We start from the raw sequence: 21,218 nt of genomic DNA, 5'->3' as shown, positions 1-21,218 counted from the left end.
TCAAACAAAATTTCCTTTCATATCATATCAGAGTGCTTTTTTTTTTTTTCTGGGAAAAAAAAAAAAACAAACCCAAAACCAGTAGTAGTGAATATGTGGAAACCAAAGTTGTATAAAAGTAGCAGCATGTGAACAGCAGCTGAGAAGCTTGATAGTTTCTTAGGCAACTAAAGTGCTGTTAAGACTGTTTCTTTGGAATATTTGTCTATGGTAAAGATTTAAACATAGGTCAAATGAATATACAGTGCTTTTTCAGTTTGCAACAAAAGACAATTTTTCTCCAACCATTTGGCTTATTTTAGCTATGGGCATTGTTACACTAAATTGCATAATACACAGTATTTTCAGTCTTTTGTCAGTAAGGAATTAATCCTGTTTGTCTGAAAGCAAAAGTATGGGGTTTTTTCTTTATGGAGCATAAAGTTGAAATGTTATGTTTTCTAATTTTTGCAAAGAAAAAGTTCTAGAAGAGTATTTGTTCATTTCATATAATTAGGAACTTGATCAGCACATATTTTTTGAAAATATATTCTGTATGCACATGCACAGCTGTTCTTAAATATGGAACAAGTGGGAGTTTACAAGCCATGGACTTACACCGTTCCAAAAATTACTTCAGTGCTTCCAGTGCCTGAATCTCATTGATTCACTATTGGTTTGGGATTTCTTTTGTTTTATTTAGAAGGTGTGACTTGGGAAGCAATTACACGGTTCTTTCCTTTCCTTCCATGCCTACTCTGCATTGGCCAATGAATAATTCCCTACATTTTTAAACTGGAGATGTAGTTTTTCCTGTCTCTGAGCTTAAACATTTCATTTGCATAGGTGAATGATGTTTTGCAAAAGGTAATATGCATAATGCTAGATTAAAGAGCAAAATACCTAATAGGTTGTCAAGTGATAATTTTTCAGCTAATATCCTAAAACCAGTGATTTTGTCTACGCCTTAAATATCAGTGTTACAGGCTCCTAAACTGGTTTAACTAAAAGATAAGCATTTCCATGTCTGTGTTAGGTTGATGGTTGGACTAGGTGATCTGAAAGGGTCCCTTCCAACCTAGGCAACTCTGTGATTCCATAGGGTTTCTATTTACTTATTTTCTTCATGTACTTTCTGTGATTTGCTTTTTGAAGAGGCAGAAAACAAATCTGTCGTGTACATCCATACTAATTATCCATTACTTAAAATATAGGCTCAATCTAGTTTTAGGAAATGTTTTTTTAACCCTTTAACACTTTTCTATAGCTTTAAACCGTATTTCAATTACAAAATAAGTTTGTTACTCTTCAGTAAGGATTAATGAAATGTGTATCCTGCCTTGTAAGTAAGGAGAAAGGGAAGGGAAAGAAATGTCCAAAGCAATAAAATCTGTTCCTCATTAAGACCATTATCTGCCTTAATGTAATCATGTTCAAGTCCAGACATCCCTTAATCAATGCAGTCTGGACCGATATCACAACAGCTCTTCAGAAAGTACAGATAACACCCGTGTCAGTAGTCTCACTCAGGGACAGGCTTAAACGTGCATCCAGAAAGCAATGAAACCAGAGGAGATAAGAGAGAGCTCTGAACTGTGTCTCTGGTGACACAAGTAATATACTTTGGGTTGTAATTTTTTGATAGTTGACTGTACATTTTTCATCAATAAAAGCAGAATAACTAGAATAAAAAGTACTTGCCGCAAGAGCAAAAGCTGAAATCTTTTTTGGGGGACTTAAGATTTAATGGAGAGACCTTTAGGTGTTTCTAAGTAGCTTTGATTAGAAGCCAACACTTTTAACATTCCAGCAAAGGCATGTTAACATTCTTTTTCTTTCCTTCCCCCTCCAACTTTTAATATTTATTTAACATGGTTTTCCTGGGGACCCAGGCTTCTGGCCAACCAGGTTGTTTTCTGGTCTGAAGTGTGATCCCTGGCCCCACCAGCAAACCAAGAAAAGCAGTAACGGTGGGAATTGGAAGGTATGAGAAGGAGGCTGGAATTTGCTCAGACAGAATTAGGTTTTTCTTAGTGCTTCTGGTCATTACACACTCTTCTTGTAGAAGGCAAACAATCAAGACCATTTAGGTCCCAGTAAATACCTTCCACCAATGTGCAGCTACTTAAAGAAACCGAATGAGTTCTGTTGATGATGTTGAGGGATCAGGAGGCTGGGATTTAAGTGCTCATGTATTTTAAGATGTATAAATGCTTACAAAGGGCCAAGAAATGTTGAGCGTTATAAATGGTTATGACCAACAAATGGCACCTAACTTTGGAATTGCCTGCTTGACTTACATCCCCCTATTTTGTGGAAATGAAGGAGCTCGCCCAGTGTATGAGTAAGTGATTGCCTCCCAGGAGATGCTGCAACGTTTGGGCTGAGGTGTTAGGTTGTTTGGGTTTGGTTTTTTTTGAGTCAGGAATTAGGCCAGTTGCACTCAAGGGAACAAGTAGGCTTCTGCAAGCGCAAGAAATCTCATTCATGTGCAACTCTGAGGGTAATGACCTGCAAGGGGAATCCTTACAGTATAGGACAGACCCCTGAGAATGCTGCAGGAAAGGATCTCATTAACACAGCCCCAAAATTAAATAGCTTAATTGGAAGAAGTAGAACTAAAATGATGCAGAAGAGGGGTTAAAATGGGAGAGTCCCTTCTAGTGCGCAGAACAGTTAGCCAGCTGTTGGCTCGTGACTCCTTCCTGCCAGGGCCCAAAGGGGAGCATGGGACTCCCATCCTTGCGCTGCTCGTGTCAGACATGCACTGAAAAGCCAGATGAAACCATTATTCTCACTTCTGTTGGTAGATGTTAGGAGCTTTTTAAATAATGAATACAAAATTAAAATTGTTAATGTATGTGCTGTCTTGTGTGTCCAGCTGTCTTAACACTAATCCTGCAAATTTCTATTCTTGTAGAGTAGAACCAGTACCTAGGTATGCATTTCTAATCACAATAATGAGACTAGTCACATGCAAAAACCTGCAGGGTTACAGTCAAAGCTCTGAATATGTTGCATCTGAAATGCTGGTGAGACTGCCTTCTGCAGTTACTTATGCTTGGTTTTCCAGGGCTCACCAAGGCAGAAAATTGCTATATAGCAGCTATTACTTTGGCTTTTCCCTTTCTTCTTACTATCCCTTATGTTAGAGCTCTTCGTACATAGAGCGGGATTGATTGAGAGCCCGTTGTTGTATGAGGATATTCCCAGGAGGCTCTCTGTGATCCCCATTACGGTTTGTTTGTGCTCCTGGAGCCTTCCAGAAGAGCAATTTCTTGAAGCAGAATTCTTAGTTAGATTAAAAGAAGATTTTAGGTTTCTTGAAAAGAATGAACAGTTTCATCTGTGTCTTGATAGACCCAAGGGAGAGGATGAATTTTTCTGTCTTGCGTTCTGAGTCAGTTTTTTTTTCTCCATTTTACTGATGTAGTTCCTGATAACATTGGTTGTTTTTCTCTCATTTAAGCTAGAGAAAGCATTGAACATGGCTGCAGAAGAAAGATGCTTCTAACTACACCCCTTTTGCTCTGATATGTGAATGATCTCTCAGTGCTGTTGCTGCTGCGCAGGTTTAATGCCCACCTCATGAGAAATCATTCCTGCCTGGTTCTTCCCTGAGCTCTGACTGAAGCAGGATTGCCACCGTAGGGCTTGATCCTTTGGATCCTTTTTTTTTTTTTTCTGTGCCTGACATGATGTGTTTAGAATAGGAAAGAAATTGGCTTCATGTAGTAGGAGTTGCACCATGAATTTCAATAGCTTATCTTCTGGCAGTTTTTGGCTGCAAAAGGATGATAAAAACATTGCCCCAAGATGTCTCCACCACTGACTCATGAGGGTGTCTTCTGGAAGCAGTTCAAGCTTTTCGCCCCTTTTCTTTCTGGGTAAAGACGGTGGGCTTGACCAAGTTTAAAAGTACAGTACTGCTAGATCAGCAAGGACAGAGAGGTTAATGTAGGTTTTCTTTTACTTTTTCCAACCACAGCTTAACCAGAAGAATGTAGATAGTACACTGCATTTTATGAATTTACTGAAGTGCACAGGGGTGATGTTTAATTAAGCCTTTGCGATTATAAGCACTGGCCTCAAGCACAAACAAAGCTGCAGCTGTTTGGGATGATGCAGGTTGTGCAATCTCTGCTGCGTAGACCATACTCACTGCCAGGAGGGAGCGAAGGGGAGAAAACAAATCACTGCCAGACCGCGTTGCACCTTGCATGGACCTAGAGAGGAAAGCAGTTCATTTCCACAGCTTTCATTTCAGTGCTTTGTAACATCCAGGTTTGGAAGGGTGCACATAGGAAATTGAGATGTAGCCAGTGAGCCAAGCTATCTGCTTTTTGCTGTTTGGATGTTATTTTGTATGTTCTTCTGATTTTTGTAATTTCTTTTTCTTCTTGTATGCAAAGTTATTTAGGAAGCAGCCTATTTGTTAGATGCATCCCAGAAAAGGATTAAATTGTGTTTTTAGCCCTCTCCTAGACAGATCAGTGTCAGCACGTGGCTGGATAGCTTAGACTTCTAATGGATTTCAAGAGTTTAGCATTAGAGGAAATAAATCGGAAGATGTCAAGCACATCTTGTAACAGAGAGGAAGCAGACTGGACAAAGGAATTTAAAATACCCACCCAGTTCAAATATTAAAAACTGGGGGTAACAAATGGAATTTGATAAGGAGAGTAGAATTAATGGTGTGAGCTGAAGTAGCTATCATGATGATACCAATACGAAGGCACTGATGTAGTTCCATATAACAATTTCTTTGTAAGCAATAATTTTTGTCTTTACGTAAAATAAATGTCTGCTACTACATAAATGAAGGATGTACATGACAAGTTGGAAAAGAAAATTATCTTGATAAAGTGCTCTACCTTCTGAATATATCTGCAAAATTGAAAAAGTGTTAGTATCACTAGTATACAACAGCCAAAATAAATCTGGTAGCTAAGCTGGAGGAAGGGTAGGGGTTGGATTCTTGGCTAGCGTGTATGGCTAAAATCTGGGACTTTGGCACATTTTCTGTTGTTTTGTTTACTTTGCTGTAAGATTGGTGGCTTGCTTAGCCTCCCTGGGCCTTTGTTTACCCAGCTGTACTTAATGAAAGGAAGATTCATGCTTTAAAAAAACAAATCAGATTGTGAAATTCACAATTGTGTATTTTAACTTCTAATGTTTTCATATCATAAACTTCTCTTCTAATTGGAGGTATATCTTCAAATTATTTTCATTAGGAAAATTACTTTATCACCTTTAAAGATCCTTAAAACCATAACATTTGAAATCCTGGGATTTATGTTTCGTGATCTTTCAGGGTTGCATACTTTCCTCTTAAATCTCAAAGTAAGCAGTGATGGATTTCTGTATATTAGTTACAAACTAGCACTCTCAGAGGTCAGCATTGTCTTACTGCTTTGTCACAGAGACTTTGTTTGCTTGAAGCAAGTTACTTCTGCCTCCGTTTTTCCTCTGTGATTGGGATGAAGTGTTTTTCTTCAGGGCAATGCTGTCTTCCAACTTTCTGTCCTAGTGAGAGATGTTCAAGTATTACAGGGATAGAAAATGGAAAGACTAATAGGTAATGCCATGAGTGAATGTTTTGGTTCCCATTTCCCAAACACAACCGACCAGTAATTATACATGAGACAGAAATTTAATATCGGAGACTTGTGTCAAGACCCATTCAGGTATGCTTTGCTTGAAATTTTGTTCAGGTACATGTTGTTTGGAATAACAGCAGCTGAGCAGGGATTGACTGAGGACTCATGAATGTGAAAGCCTCTGGAAAGGGCTAGCAAGACATAGATCATAGAATTCAGGAGAGCAATAACTATTCAGATCAAAACCTGAACTAATTAAAAAAATATCATTTTCCTTTCTCTTACCTCCCTCTTTCCTCCCTCTTCCTCAGGATTTTGGTTAAGGGTGGGGGGAGAATCATCACAACCCATGGCAATATTTCTTTGAAAGTGTTCATTGGCTTTGGATGCTTTTGAAATGTTTGGGGTTTTTTTAATTAGAGCAATGACCTTGTCCCTCCTATATATGCAAAGAAGATTGTCTTCCTCTCTTCTTTGCTTGTTTGGCAAGTGGGAGAACTGAGCAAGTGGGAGATACGCTGTCCTTGGGAGAGGCTAACAGCAGAAATAAGGAAAATGTTTTTCACAAACATCTCATCTTTTCCTAGCCAGTAATAGGAAATGAAATTTTGAGAGGTAAGTTAAGAAAAAAGTAGAGAGGAAAGTCTTTATTTCCCTGCTGATTCTGGACTTTGACAGTCAGAAAGTGTGGGAAAAGAAAGACATTAGGTGAGGGATGACCTAGGAAGTTTAAAAAGGATGTAAGGGATAAATTTTGTATGTGTGTGGGTTTTTTTTTCCAAATTTTCAAACAAAGTAAAGTATTTGATTGTACTCTGTGATGAAGCACCTGGTAAATGCTTTTAAATGAACAAATAAATATTTATTTCCACATGGCACTACAGCTTACAAAGCAACTGAGAATATGCTAAGTCTGTATCTGTTTGTGCCTGAATATGAAATCCTGTATCGTTTCAGTAGTGTTTCTTTTAATTTTTACGTGCATTACAGCACTCGGATCATGTCTTTTATTATAATAAAACATTAAAACATGACTTGTAACTACGCTTTAACAGTAAAATTCCACATAAACCAAAAAGCAATACATCTTTAGTGTGGTTTCATCATTCCTTATTAATACTATAAATGGGGACTATAAATTTCTCTCTTCTACAATACATGTAATAAAATACTTAATGGATTGTGAATGACATGTTATAAAACTTGGCATTAAGCACTGCAATTTATATTTAAATGCATCTCAGACATAAATAAATGCTCTATAAATAGAAATCTATCTGAATTCAGAATACATGTAACCACTCATTTAGGTGTAGCAGTCTGGATGATGAAATCATTAGATAGTAATTTATTTCTGCAGAAACATGCATTTGTGTATTCTGAAGAGAACTCCCCTAACCACTCTGAAAAAACGCTCTTAAATAGAGGATTTTTATAAAAACTAGAGGTGGTGTGTATATTCCTAGCAGGATTTTGGTAACCTGTAAACAGAATCCGTGATTTCAAAAGTACCAAACCAGAATAACCGCTACAAGTTAAAACAATGATCATGGGGAACAGGACCAGGGGTCTGAGGCAGACAAATGTGATGTGCTCGTGCAAACCACCAGTTATTCAGATTCCATCACCTCAGTGCGTTTCTCCTTGTGGTAACAACTTAATAGCAGTTTAAAACTGATACAGCACCCATTGCCTGAACTGCCACTGTTGGCAATGACTCTTCTTCATTATAGGAAGCAAGTCTAATTAAGTGATTTAGCAAGAGGGAAGTATGAAGCTTTAATGGAGAGGTTAAAAAAAGAAAAAAAAAAAATAATTGGTCTTCCATAAGGAACCAGAAGGAACAGAGCAAGAGGAAACAGTTTCACAAATCTCAGTGAGGGCTGATGATAGTATGCTAAACATATATATTAAAATAGTGTATTAAACGTTCAGCCATGAAGTGAGAGCCAAAGGATCTAAAGAACACGTTTGGATGAAAGTGGCCTTACGGTTCATTTCTAACGTGGAGGAACAAGACAGGATTTGGAAAAGGCCACTAAGTGAGTCCATTCGAGATGGCTCCCTTCAGGATTTTCAAGTGAAGACAGCTTAGGTACTTGGATGGGTTCAGAGCTGAGCACTTCATTTCTTCCTCTTGTGGGAGAGGTTAGTAACCATACCCACAAGAGAAACTACGCAGAATATCTGCAGCACAGCTCAGACATGAAAAAATGAAATAATTTACCTGCCTTTCTGCCCTCACTCTCTCTTTGCCTGTCCATGCTAACTACAGTCCTGGGTCCTGGCTGTATCCTGCTACGTCTTCTGCCAAGGGTGGAAACCAGGGTTTGTAAATTAACGTTGCTTTTGGCCAACAATTGGAAACCAAATAGATTCCTCTACAGAACAGGTCTCCTGCATCGATTCTTCCAAGTTTTGCATGCTGTCAGTCTTGCAGCTCTTACATTAGCTCGGGGTATAGAGAGGCTGCTGAACAATAGTTTTCATTTTTCTGTGGTATTTGGTGCTGTTTTCTCTGGATGTGTGCACATGTGCTGCTCTGCATGATGCAGAACAGGGAGAGCACTTGGCTCACAAAAGGTTCCTAATGCTTAAAGCTTCTGTGTGACATGTTTTATGGTGGGCTGAACTTGCTCCTTGGGCAGATGTGACTTAGTAAAGAAAATACTCATTAAAAAAAAAGGGTCAGGGAGGTGGGGGAGATAGAAGAGCTGATTTCAGAGTTATCTGACTGGCTGTTTCTGCCCTGCAGAATGAGGATGCAGTATGCAGGGATACGGTGCTAGCTCTTGGGCATCTGGAAAACTTTACTTTTGTGACATCATTATAAGGTGTTTTCTCCCTTGCCTGACTCATCTTCTTTAATGAAACTGGACAGAGATTAATGTATTGCCATTGCAGATGGATTTGGGTATAATCACCCAGATACTCCTTCTATCAGCAGCAGCAGTATAAAGGAACATGAGGAAAATATTATGTGATTTCCTGAAGGAAAAAAAAGGACTATACCCCAAATTTAACACAAAACAGGTGCTGCTGCACAGATGATGCTGGGGATTAATGCATGTAAACTTCCACCAGTACCTCAAATTGGAACGAAATTGGTTGAAAATGTAGTGGGGAAGGGGCGGGGATATGATGGAGTGATTGCATACCTTTATTTCCTTAAGAAAGCAGTTTGAAAATAGTTATTAAGGTTAGTAATTAATGGTTGCTAGGTTTGGCTTTAAAATGGGTTACTCTACTGCTCCAACAGAAATCACAAAGTAAATTACTAGCCTGGTGCTGCAGTCCATCAGTGAAGTTGTACTAAGTAGAAACAAGTTGAGAGGGGGCGACTGGGCGAGCACCAATATATAGAGAAGACTTTTTTCACTCTTGCAACTACTTGTAATTCTAGTGCAAAGTGCAAAATCACCAAGGAGTTGCTGTGGAGTCTGGGGCTGAGGCTGAGCTACTGTCTGTGTATGTAACAGGATATCACTATTTCGTAATACGCCCTCTGTGTTTTTGTCTCTGTATCACTGCAGCACGCTTGCTGAGGTGGCAAAGCCAAAAAGGCATTTGCTTCTGTCTCTGTCTAAGGAGGAAAAGTGTCTGGGCTGTGGCTTTAGCTCTTCGTTATGTAAACCTGCTATGTAATTTTAGCCAGCAATACCTCTAAACACTGAATCTATGGTATTGACTCTGCCACTGTGAAGATGTTGAAAGAAGGTGTGAAGTTTGCATAGTTTCATTTTCTTCCGATTACAAGTACTTCTCTTGAGCTTCAGTAATAACATCTTTTTGAAAGTGCACTCAAGAGGGAGAAAGTTAGTCTTCTGTGAATTTTCACTTTAGTATATTATAGAGCTCTTTTTCCTTGCTGCAATTACTTCAACTTGAATAAATTGAGGATTTCTTTTTGAGGTGAAGACCTCTCTTGAGCACAGAGATTAATTTTAAGGCCTTGATCATGTGGGTCACCTGATGCATGGGGTTTGACTTGGTCCAAAGCTGTCACGCTGCCTCTCTGTAAGAGGGTGAGGGTAAAACTAGCTGTGAGATTTCAGTGTAAAGGTGGCACCTTGAGCAGAATTTCTGTAACATTTCCTTCTCTGGGGAAAGCTATGAGAGAGAAGATGCTGTTTCACTGGTGTCAGTATACTTGAAGAGGAATGGTTGCTACCCTTCCCATTTGCATCTTTTCCCAGATGCTCTTTTTGTTTTCTCCCCGATTCTGTTAGTCTGTAGGGCGAATACTTAGAGTTATTTATTAGATGGTCTTACCGGCTATAAGGTTTATAACTGAATTGGATGGTTTCCCTTTCCTTTAGCGGGAAAGAGTGCAACCAGTAGGCACTCCTAGCAGCACCCTTCACAGCTCAAGAGGCACGCAGCCACCAGAATTGAATTAACTCGAGATAACCCATCTTAAGGCCGAAACAAAAACTTGCCAAAACAAACCAAAAAGCAAGTAGATTTTCTTTCATTAGTGCTGCATTTCCTCTGCTTGGAGCTGGTTCATTAAACTGAAAATTGTTCAAAACAGGCACCTCTGTAAAGAATGCTTGGAGCAAAATTAATTAGTTTTGCTAGGTTAGTAATGCACCTTGCTTGGACCGAAATTGAAATTATTTTTCGCAATAAAGCCACACCACTTTTTATCAGAAAGGTCATTAATTGTAGGAAATAAGAGTGTGATGGAAGAATTTGTCAAGTCTAATTTATTCATACAGTGGCCCTTAAAAATTATTGATTCGCCTCATGAGATGCAGCAGGATTTAAATAACATCTGAACATCACCTGACTAGCACTGATGTCTGTATTTAGGCTGAGGAGTTTCCAAGCTGTCCTTTTATATTGTTAAGATATAAATGGGTAAATCATGCCTAAGGGTATTCATAATATGTTGAAAAAAAACTAATTTAATCTGACCATGTTGATGTTTGCCGTTCCTTTTTTAGTAAAGATTCATGTCCTTTTTAAGTTGCAGTACAGTTTGGAGAAGAGCTTTATTTTGTATGGACAGTGTTTGTTGTGTGGTGATCCACTGAGAAATTAGCAGGGGCTCATCAAGCTTTGCCTAATTTTAATTCTGCGGCTGTTTCTTTGATAATTTAAATGGCTGGGTTTGATGCTTTTCAGTGGCTAAGGCAAAACACAACTGCGAAGTCAGACCAGTAAATCTTGTTAAGAAATGGGTTTTTTTGTTCCTACAATGAGTACCTTCAGAAAACTGTGACTGTCACAAAATTGCCCATCACAGAAAGTAGGTTACGGGCGAGCTCATAGAGACAACACCCCTGGCTAGGTATTTAAAGCAGTTCACAAGATTCCAGCTGATGGACTGATGATTTTGGCTGGAAATTCCAAATAGCTTCACTTAATCATCATCTGTGCTCGCTTCTCGTAGCATCCCTCAGTATTTTTTAAGATGAAGAATGAGGATATATAGATCATATGTGTGATAACATCACTTTAATCTCACCCCACGAGGATATTGTCAAATTTCTAAGGCTGACTACTGTTCAGTCTTATCGTGGTATTCTGTTTCCCTCTGAGAATAATTGAAATGTTGCTGTTGCAGTTTCAACAGGAACAGCATGGTTTGGGTTTTGCGGGGAGGGGTTATTTTTGTTTTTCTCAAAGACAACTTTTGAAGATTTCTTCCCGCCAACAGTTGTCTCTCATGGCATCCTTACTGTTGGTGTCTTTTTGGTTTGGGTTTTTATTTCCCTCCTTATATGTAGGTCTTGCTGCTGAATATGCTTTTCTTGCATGGAATTCTGCCGAACACATGAATACAGTAATAATAGGGACAATAAGTATCGGAAGTATTTATCACTTTGGACATTTTTATTCCTGCTGGAGTCTCTAATTTCCTCCCCCCCCCAGCCCCGCTAACATCTTCTGTGTTGATTGATACACTCATTATACTACAGTGAGGTTTTTCCCCTCCTTTTTTCCTCTTGTGGAGAAAACATTTCTGCTGCAATATCTTATTTTTATCCCACTGATCATCTCATTATCTCTCTCTCAATAACTAATGTATTTTTAATATATTTAACTTTCTTTCATGGTACCAAATCCATGGAAGGAATAGGCACTGCTTCCCCAGCCCCCTTTTATTATCATAGCTTTGAAATGATTCACCAAGCCCTATTGCAAGTATCAGATTCCTTAATTTAAAAATCATGTTCTGTGTGTAGGTTTAGATGTAACATCAGTCTGACAAGCTCTTTCTCTTCATGGGCTACTGCATGAGACCAAAGACACAGCCTGAGCCATATCTACACAACCTGCACTTTGTGGGGAAAGTGTTTTCCCAGTGTTTCCCTTCCACAGAGGTGGAGGAATTACCATCCAGAACTCTCTGCGTACCTTCATAATCACCCAGTAACTAATGCGGTTGGAAGTGATATGATAACAGTCAATATGGAAATATTCAATATGCTGTTTCCTTTGCCTCTTCCAGTTTGCCAGAACTGCATGCATGAAATCGAACACTTGTTTTTGTGTGATAGGAGACCTATCACAGGATTTAATCTTCCATATTAAAGTAAGTGTGTCAAGCCTGTCGCCTGAGCTTAGGATACAACTAATACAAATAAGTGAAGAGTTTGTTCTGGGTTAGAGGGCTGGCTTTGTAGGAAGGGGCAGAACTGTGTGAATACTTGATTTGGGAGAGGGACGTACTTTGGATGAGCTGAGCAATTTCTGATTTAAAGATTTTGAAAAGTCTATTTTCCCATTTAAATGAAAACAAACAAAATAATAGGATGCAACAGTTTTGCTCTTTTTGGTTTTGCTGACAGAAGTATTTACTACCACTGAGATCAATTTTGAATATTATTTTTCCTGAAATGGAATGTAGTTCGGTGGTTCTGAAGCTATGTGGACAAAACTCTGCTCTATTCTTATTGAGTTACTTCTAATTTTTTCTAACCATTTTATAACTGTATTCTCACCCAATCTGTCCAGTTGCTCTAGCGCCAGCACCTTGCCACAGGGTGCAGTGGGTGTTTCACGCAGCAAATAGTGATTTCAGCTTGCTCCCACTTCACGCTACAGGCTGTGACAGCCCTACTCCTTTGTCACTGCAGGCTCCCTTCTTCTCTCTGGATTGATTTACCCATTTAATTAATGCCTTTGGGAGCGTGTTTTGAGTCCACAGATGATGATAGGAAATAGGAGTTTGAGGGGGGAATACTGTGTGGCCGCTCCTCTGTTCTTGTTGCACTCGCTGTTTGTTGCAGAGCGATTATAACTGATGCTAATTTAAGGCACTTGGCACAGGATTTGGAAAGAGAATACATCCACTTGGCCAACGCTAGTTCTTGGAAGCCTTGCTGCACAGTAACAAAACCAGAAACTCTGAGACAAATCTCTCTATTTACTTGTCACAGACTGCCTCAATGAGCCACTTGCTCCACAAGAGCATGGAAAAGGGGTGGCGGTGCTGATATAGAAGTGTAAAACCTGAATGGAATAAATATAGGAGACTGGCAGTTTTATAGCATCCAGAAAAGCACATTTGTGTGATCTACCAATGCATTGCTGAACAGAAGGAGCTTTGAGAATCTATTGGGGTGTTTGTTTACAAAATTAAATATGTCTGTGTTATATTTAACCTTGACAGGTATTGTTTTAAGCATGTGATAACTTACTGTGTACTTCTCATCAGATGTCATCTTGAAGCTTGGCCTAAAAGCTAAACGTTTCTTAGGAAGGCAAGTGGGAAAGTACACGGAAAGAGTTCAGTTCTAGCAGGTGTCACTTGCTCTTTCATCTAGGCATCCTCCTTGCAAAAGCTCCTCTGCACTGTGTTTTCATTATGCTTCTCCATGCAGAAAGGTTTCTGTGTAGCAGCACACCCTGGACTAGTAAGTAGTTTTCCTTACAATACTGAGCAAACATGCTGGGTACTGTCAAATTGCAATAAACTGATTAGCTTGGTTTTTCACTCTGGTTTGGCAGAAAGAGGACTCCGTTACAGTAGTGTTGTGCATAGATTGTTGTTGCAGCTGAAGTGCCATGGAAAATGACTATTTACGCCATTGTCCGTCAAATAACAGGTAGGAAAAAGAAAATACAGAACAATGTTACCATGCTATTCAGTATTCCTCTGTAACACTGCTTCCCTGTAATCTCAGAAGAGATACAGATAGAGATGTCATTGTACTGTGTGTGATGATGGTTGTTAAAGTCAGAACCAAATATTTAATATGACATTAATTATAGTAGTTAGTTATTTAAACATTTCTGGGAAGCAATATTATAATTAATTACAGTTATTAATTATAGGGCTCAGTGCTTGTCTTTGAAAGCTCTGTGCTGTTAAGGTCTCCAGACCTTTTATATCAGCCTGCGCATTGGGGTTTTAGAGGTGACAGACTCTCCCAGAAAGAACCATCTCTGTACTGCCCTTTGTGATTGCTTTCTGCTCAGTCTTCCAGTCCCCAGCGTGGTGTGTGCCACTCCTGGGGAAAGGAGAGTAGGGCAGGAAGCAAAAGTGCGTGCCCTCTAAGGAGAGTTAAATGTCCAGGGTAAGTCAGAAGTAGTGCACGTCTATCAAATTCAGATGGCTGTTCCAGCACTTGGAAACTCTTGGGAAGCTTCCATGAGAAGTACTAAGACCACCAAGCAAACTGTTTTTCACTCTGTTTTTACACTTCACAATACTTCTTGAGATTCCCTTTGGAGCACAGCTATAATGTAACTGTAACCTGCAACATAAAGAGTATTAAATGTGCTGGAATCTCTTTTTAGTCTATTTTGATTACTGTATTTCACAATTTAGATCTACTGCGTTCCTGATCAATCTTACAGAGTCCATGTGTTGATTGTAAGGATATTCTGCATCCTACTGTATATTTGAAAATATATATTACAATCAAGTAGTTGTTTCTGTGGAGTAAAATCAAATTTTAAAACTTGATCTTAAGCCTGGTGCCATTTCTTGAAATAAGAAAGTCTTCAAGATCTGTGTTCAAAACCATTTTCTGTCTTTTGTAACTCATTTATATTCCTTCTAAAAAAAGAATTGAGATACTTTGACAGAAGTCTTATCACTTCATACACTTTAATAAAGAATTTTTTGAAGAAGAAATTTTTCTAGACAAAGATAGTCTTCAGACAGGCATGCTTTACAGGTCCTCCAATTCTTATCTTGTTCCCCAGACTTAAAACTTTTTTTTCTTTAAACAGAGTGTCAATATGCCTTTTTGTACAATCTGTATTTTTAAGACCTATCATAGCTATAAATACAAATATTTTTGGGGGAGTTTGAGCAGGGGATCAGAGCATGTCTGTGTCTTTGTGGAGCTGGAATCTGTGGCTCGAGTGAGGATTTCTCGTCTTTCTCTGGAGATGCTGCGTGTAAATAGTAGACTCAAATAAAACCAGCAGGGGTGTGCCAGCTGTTACACAGAGATGGATTGAATCTACACCTCCGTACCCCTGCATAACAGCCTCCTGGGCAGACCCTGGCACAGCAGCCGCCTGCATGGAAAAATGACAAGGTATGTGGGAACAAGTGACACTTATTCTTCACTTAAAAGCTTGTTGAGAGGCAAGTGCTTCAACCAGATGCTTTTGCAGGAGATGTGCAAGGAATGAAGGAGGTAACTTCTCTAAAGCAGGCCTGTGCTTCAGGCAAGGATTTTGTGCTTTACTTTGAAGTCTGAGAGTCTTGTTTCTACTGAGCAGGCAGGTGGCGGGTTCATCTTGCGTTTTATACCTGTAGCACATGAAGAAGTTTGATACGATGCCTCACTTTAGGCCATGTTGCTAGTGCTGTGTCTGAGGAAAGAATGCCTACTGTGGGACTGAAAGGTACCCAAGAGACTTCTGGAAGAGCAGGAGCCTCCCCGCTGCCAGGGCAGCCTTCACGGGGAGGGCTTGGTTGCCTTTATCTTGGGCACAAATGCAGTAATACCTTGTGCTAGTCCTGCTGTGGTTTCATAGTTGTTTTCTGACAGCAAGTGACCTGTTTTTGTGATGTCCTGAACTTGGGATTTATTTATTTACTAGCAGAGGTCTACAGTGCTGGGCTGTGGTCCCTACAAACACACAGGCACCAGTGACATTTCGAAAAAGCCGTTCCTATTGTATTTCATAGGAAATTAATTTTGATTGACAATTTTAAGAAGGTCACATTCATTTAATTAGGAGTTCTATTCAGGCCTTCTACTGTTGTTTTATGAAGATTACTCAGGTTTTTTGTGGAGTTTAAATCTTTCTGTTTTCTTTAGTCAGAAAACTTAAGATGCGGCAAAAAGACAGAACCAATTATATATCGAGCACTTGCATAATCCTAAAATATACCACTCTGTAAGTATATAATGACAGTGTGCACTTTTAAATCAATTCTTCTAGCAGTAACAAAGCTGGGGATTTGATAAGTCTCACAGGCCAATTTCAAGTGAGCAGAAAGAGACAATTTGTCACAGTCAAGTGATCTTAGGACCTGCTGTCTCTATTTTTTTTAAAATATGAAGTATAAAAATCTAATGCTATAATTTTATGGAGATGTTCCTAACTCAATTCATAGGGATTTAAATACAATAATGTAGCAGTGTATAATCGTTTTTGTGAAAAACGTTTTTGAAGTCAGCCCACCTACATCGAAATAACTACCAGCCCTTAGAAGTTACAGAGAAATATAGAGATAAGTGCCTGAAAAAAATCTTCAGTTTTTCTATACTTCTGAGCTCAAAATTCCAGATTTTTTTTTTTTCTCTCTGGAAGGTTGGACTCTGGGGTTTACTTGTATTAAACACGCAAGAAGTTGGATTGCAGAGGGTGGTTTTGGCTCACTGTTGGACCTTCTTTACTTGCTTCTTCCAGTCTCCCAGCCTCATTTGTAGGCTTTATACAGAGACACCAAGCATGGCCTGATAGGGATTTTTGACAGAGTTAATGGATGTGGTTATCCTGCTTTTTGTGCCTCTTAGGCAATGGAAATGTTCTGCAAGTGCTAAGCCACTATAAATAACGCAAGTAGTAAATAAATGGAAAATAAAGGTTTTGGCGTACATTTTGTGGTATGATTAACCTCTTATCTTTGCTGATACAGAGTGTGAAAATGGGCAAATGGAATTCGAAGCAAACCTGTGCTTCCTTGTCAGATCCCTGATCCTCCCTTCGCATGTCTGCGATGTGGAGGGACGCCCGCCCCACTTACCTGCTGGCACCTTCACCCTTGGCTCCATGACCTGTGCATGCTTTCCTGTCAGTCACATATTTCTATAGCTCTTTTCAGTGGACCTGAAATGAGTCAGAGGATGTAAAACGTGAGTGGTGTTGGGGGAAAAGAGGTGTGTGTGGAGCGTCTCTGTCTGTTCATTTTCATGGATAAAGGGAAAATGTGTTCTTGTAGAAGTGATTTTACATGAATAGGAAAACACAAAGTTTCTACTTAGATGTGATATATTTTTCCTGCTGTTAATGTACTCAAGCTAATATTATGTCCTTAACTTTTAACTCAAATTTATAGTAAGAAAAGTGACTTCTCATGTTCCTGTAGTTATTAAAGTCCATCTTATATGCTGGCAAGTGAGCCATGACACCCATATATCATAATCAATTAGGTTTCTTTGTTCACTGTAGCATTTCTAGTAAATGTCTTCTACAAGAACTGAATGGTGGTCATGCCGTCCAATGTTTTACAATACTCTATTTTCTGTGTCTGAGTAAGTATTCAAATGTCTTACTAAGTGGTTGTTTAATTGTAGTAGTTGATGTAGAAAACACTCCTGGGACCTAGCTGTGTTGCTTTGCCTCTTGCTTGTTCTCACCTGATTACATTTGTAGGAATATGTACAGTAGTGAGCATAGGGGGGCAATTTTATCTTTTTTTTTTTAATTATTTAGCATTGCTGTATAATACTGGGCAATGTCTTATCTGCTTTGAGTAAATGAATAGTCGCTTGAGTGAAGCTTCTAGATTTAATAGTGTAGAAAAATGTCAACAATTACAGCGCAGTGTGGCCAGATGTCATTTGTTTGACATAATGCTATTGAACTGATGACTCGCTTATTACCTGCAGCTACTTACAGCTGAAAGAGAAAAGAGTCATAATTTCTTTTCATTATATAATGAGAGAAAAGGTGAGTCTCGCGTCAGGCTGTTGACTTTCCTCAAAGGAATTAGGAGTGCAGAAATCCAGCACAAGCTGATAAAGGACAAAATAGTCTATAGGGGGAAAAAAAAAAAGTTAAGTAATCTGACAAAGGTCCTTAAATTGGGTAAAATCAAAGAAGACAGTTTGGTGTGGATTTATGTACCTTTTCTTGAAAAACGAAAGCCCCTCTCTCTCCAATCCCCACAACAGCAGCAACATTGCAGTGAGTAGTCTGTTTGTTATTTATGGCTTTTTTTGTGTGTAAACTGTGTACATGTTCTACTGCTTTTATGTAGTCTCTGCTATTGCGGTTTATGAAGAAGAGGGATTACCAGGAGAATCAGAAAGGGATAATTACTGAATGCAATTATACTTGCAAAATTAAGCTATTTGAAGAAGGTTGCTTTTTTAAAGTGATGGAATAATTTCAACCAGAAGAGGGCTGCAAAACGTGGATGCCAATCTCATGTTAGTTATCCTTTTCTGTACTTCCCAGAGCAGTTGATGCTAGCTGCAGAATTTAGATATAGACTTTGATTTCTTGCCAAGCTGAAATCTAGAAGTTAAACTAGGCTCCATTTCTGTGTTAAAATATTGACTAAACATGGAAAGGAATTTATTGAGTTAATCCATGGCAAGCCTTTGGTTTAATTCTTATTTTCTTTTTTCCGATTTCATTATTCTTGAAAGCTTTTTCTACCCTTTATTACTCTGTTGGCTTTAGATATAGAAATATTTCTACTTGTATATTGCACTTTCAAGAGGAAATGGGAATTTGAGTGGGAAAACAAGGAAAACAATCCAGAACATGTTTGTTTTTTTTTTTTTTTTTAGAAACTTCTGGAATATCTCAATCCTATAGGCTATTGGAGATGCTGAATTTCTCTTCTGCTTTGCTCTGGGATGTCGCACAGAAGGGTGTAATATTGTCCAAGAGCTGGAGTCAATGTGGCTTCTTCTGAATGCTGCATTAGCTGTAAAGGTGCAGCTTAACCAGTTGTCCTGTAAGTGGGCGCTGATCTTGGAGCGTGCAGTCTGCACCCCTGGTTCCCAAAGTGGGGTTTTCTAGCTGCCTAGCAGTCTGATACTGGTTATCTGGGTGAATCCATTGAGCTGGAAATCTCAGTTTTGGAAGAGGGTGGCAAGAGTGTGCTGCAGGGGTGGTTGTCGCTCCGGCTGCAGTGTGTGTGGTTCACCTCTGCTGCAGCACTCGGAGGGATTTCTAGCAGAGGAATTTGTACACAAAAAAGCACTCAAGAGGACGGGTTGCTGTAGAAGTAGAAGGACACCAGTTGTGCTGCTGCTTCTTTTCTCTCTGCCTTGGAAAGCAGGGAGGGTAATTGAGAATTTTGGTAATGGGAGAGTGAGAAAACAATGTCTGGATCCAGATGGGAGGGCAAGGAGTGCTCCGGGTTTGTCTACCAGCTATCTGCAGCTCCTTGCTCTGTGATGTCTTTCATAAAATGCCTGTATTCACATTACTGCCATTGTCCAAATCACTAGTGGAAATATTAAATAGCACTAGCTGCAGATGGGGTTGCATCTAACTGTGTTTGATTAACACTTGCAGAGAGTAGTCTTCCAGTTGGTTGTGTAGCTACGTTCTCATGGTGACATTGATAATGTCCCTTTGTTGTTTATGAGAACATCATGGTGGGGTAGCATGGAGGAGCAGGGGGAGTCCTGCAGGCAGGTTACCACAAAACTGAGAGCTCTTCCCAGGAAAGAAAGAAAATAGCTTTGATGTTACATGGCAGCTTGTTTGTTGTCACTGTAAAGCAGCGTGCAAATACCTGCAACTTCTTTGTTTGACAGTTGGAAATATTTTGGAATAAAGTTAAGATTATTTTATTTTATTTTATTTCATTTTATTTTATTTTATTTTATTTTAGGGAGGTGTCAGAGTTAGGGCATTAAAAATACGGAGAAAGTTTCATCTAACGTTTTATGTGATGAACAGTGGCTTAGAGCAGGACCATCATATGACTTGGACTTACCTAATTATTCTTTAGTTGGTTCTTCCTGTGGAGCAAAATAATCAGGCCCTGTCCTTTCATGGCTGACTGTCTTCATCCCTGATCCAGCATAGCACTTCGACTGTCCTTGTGGAATATCCCTCTGAAGTTGGAGAAGCTTTTTCCTGCTAGAGGTGACCCATGTGGCTGAACTCAGTTCTCGCACACCGCTGCCAGACTCCTAGAATTGTGGAAGGTTTTATGTTTAAGACCAAAATCCTTGCTTTAGCTATTGTACAGGCAGCTGTGCCCTAAGGGTGAATGAGACTTTTGAAAGTCAGGCTATGTTTATTCTGTGATTTCCTCAGGAGTTACCTGAGAGCGTCCCTTTAATCTAGATCAGTGGCTTCAGCGGAGCCCTGTTATTAGATGCTGCCTGGGAATGTGCCCTGCAGGCTGAAATGGATGCTGCTGCTTGGGAAAGCTGCCAGATTCTTTTAAATATTTAGAGCAGAAATAATAAAACTCTTTGGAATATCTCATGTATTGTAAATATCATTAAATAATTTGAGATGCAAAACTGGAAAAGGAAAACAGGAGAGGTTTTACCTTCAGCTGAGTAATTTGCTGAAAACATCATGATGTTTAAGAGGAAAAGTCCTGTATGAAATGATCAGTCAGATTATGTAGGAGCCCGTTGCTTAGCAACTACACATGTAAACTTTCACTTCTGACTACGTTTTCCAGATCTCATTAGATTCGACAAATAAAATGAAGTTTATCTTCAAAATACAGAAAAAACCTTGCAGTGTAGAAAATGCAGCCTTCCTGTCCTGTTATATATTTAAACTTACATCTTAGGAGCAACAGGTATAGCAGAAATGAATTTGTAATCTTCCTATGAACTGCTAGGATAACGGCAGTTCACATCAGTAAATGTTAGCTAACTGTGTTTTCTAAACTAACATCTTGTGGTGGAAAAAATGGTGACTTATTCCTTAACTGTTGATCATTTACTCAGTTCAGGTCCGTTCCTTTCATTGGTGTCAGACCAGACCTTTACAGCAGTTGCTAACTCCACTTAAAGTTTCAATCACAAAGATAATTTGGAAAAGTATGTGTATCTTGCATTGTATGATTTTGATTTTCATAGCTTTGGAAGATCTCTTATCTTCTGATGGCTGTAAGTTTACAGACCTTTGAATGCAACCATTTTGCCATCTAGTGAAAGTCCATTGTGTGGTTCTGAGATGTTAAAAATAGTTTAGCTGTAGATCAATTCATAGCCATTTTTTGCCTTGTAACCGACTGTGTACTGTTTAGCAGGGCTGAAGAGACTTACCCTCTTCATGTTGCAACTCGCTGAAAAGGGAAAGCCTCAAATGTATTCTACCATTTTTTCTTTTCTTTTCTTTTCTTTTCTTTTCTTTTCTTTTCTTTTCTTTTCTTTTCTTTTCTTTTCTTTTCTTTTCTTTTCTTTTCTTTTCTTTTCTTTTCTTTTCTTTTCTTTTCTTTTCTTTTCTTTTCTTTTCTTTCTTTTCTTTCTTTTCTTTTCTTTTCTTTTCTTTTCTTTT

The sequence above is a fragment of the Larus michahellis genome, chromosome 6 (assembly GCF_964199755.1).
Source record: "Larus michahellis chromosome 6, bLarMic1.1, whole genome shotgun sequence".
Taxonomy (NCBI): domain Eukaryota; kingdom Metazoa; phylum Chordata; class Aves; order Charadriiformes; family Laridae; genus Larus; species Larus michahellis.
Note: the sequence above shows the minus strand (reverse complement) of the source record.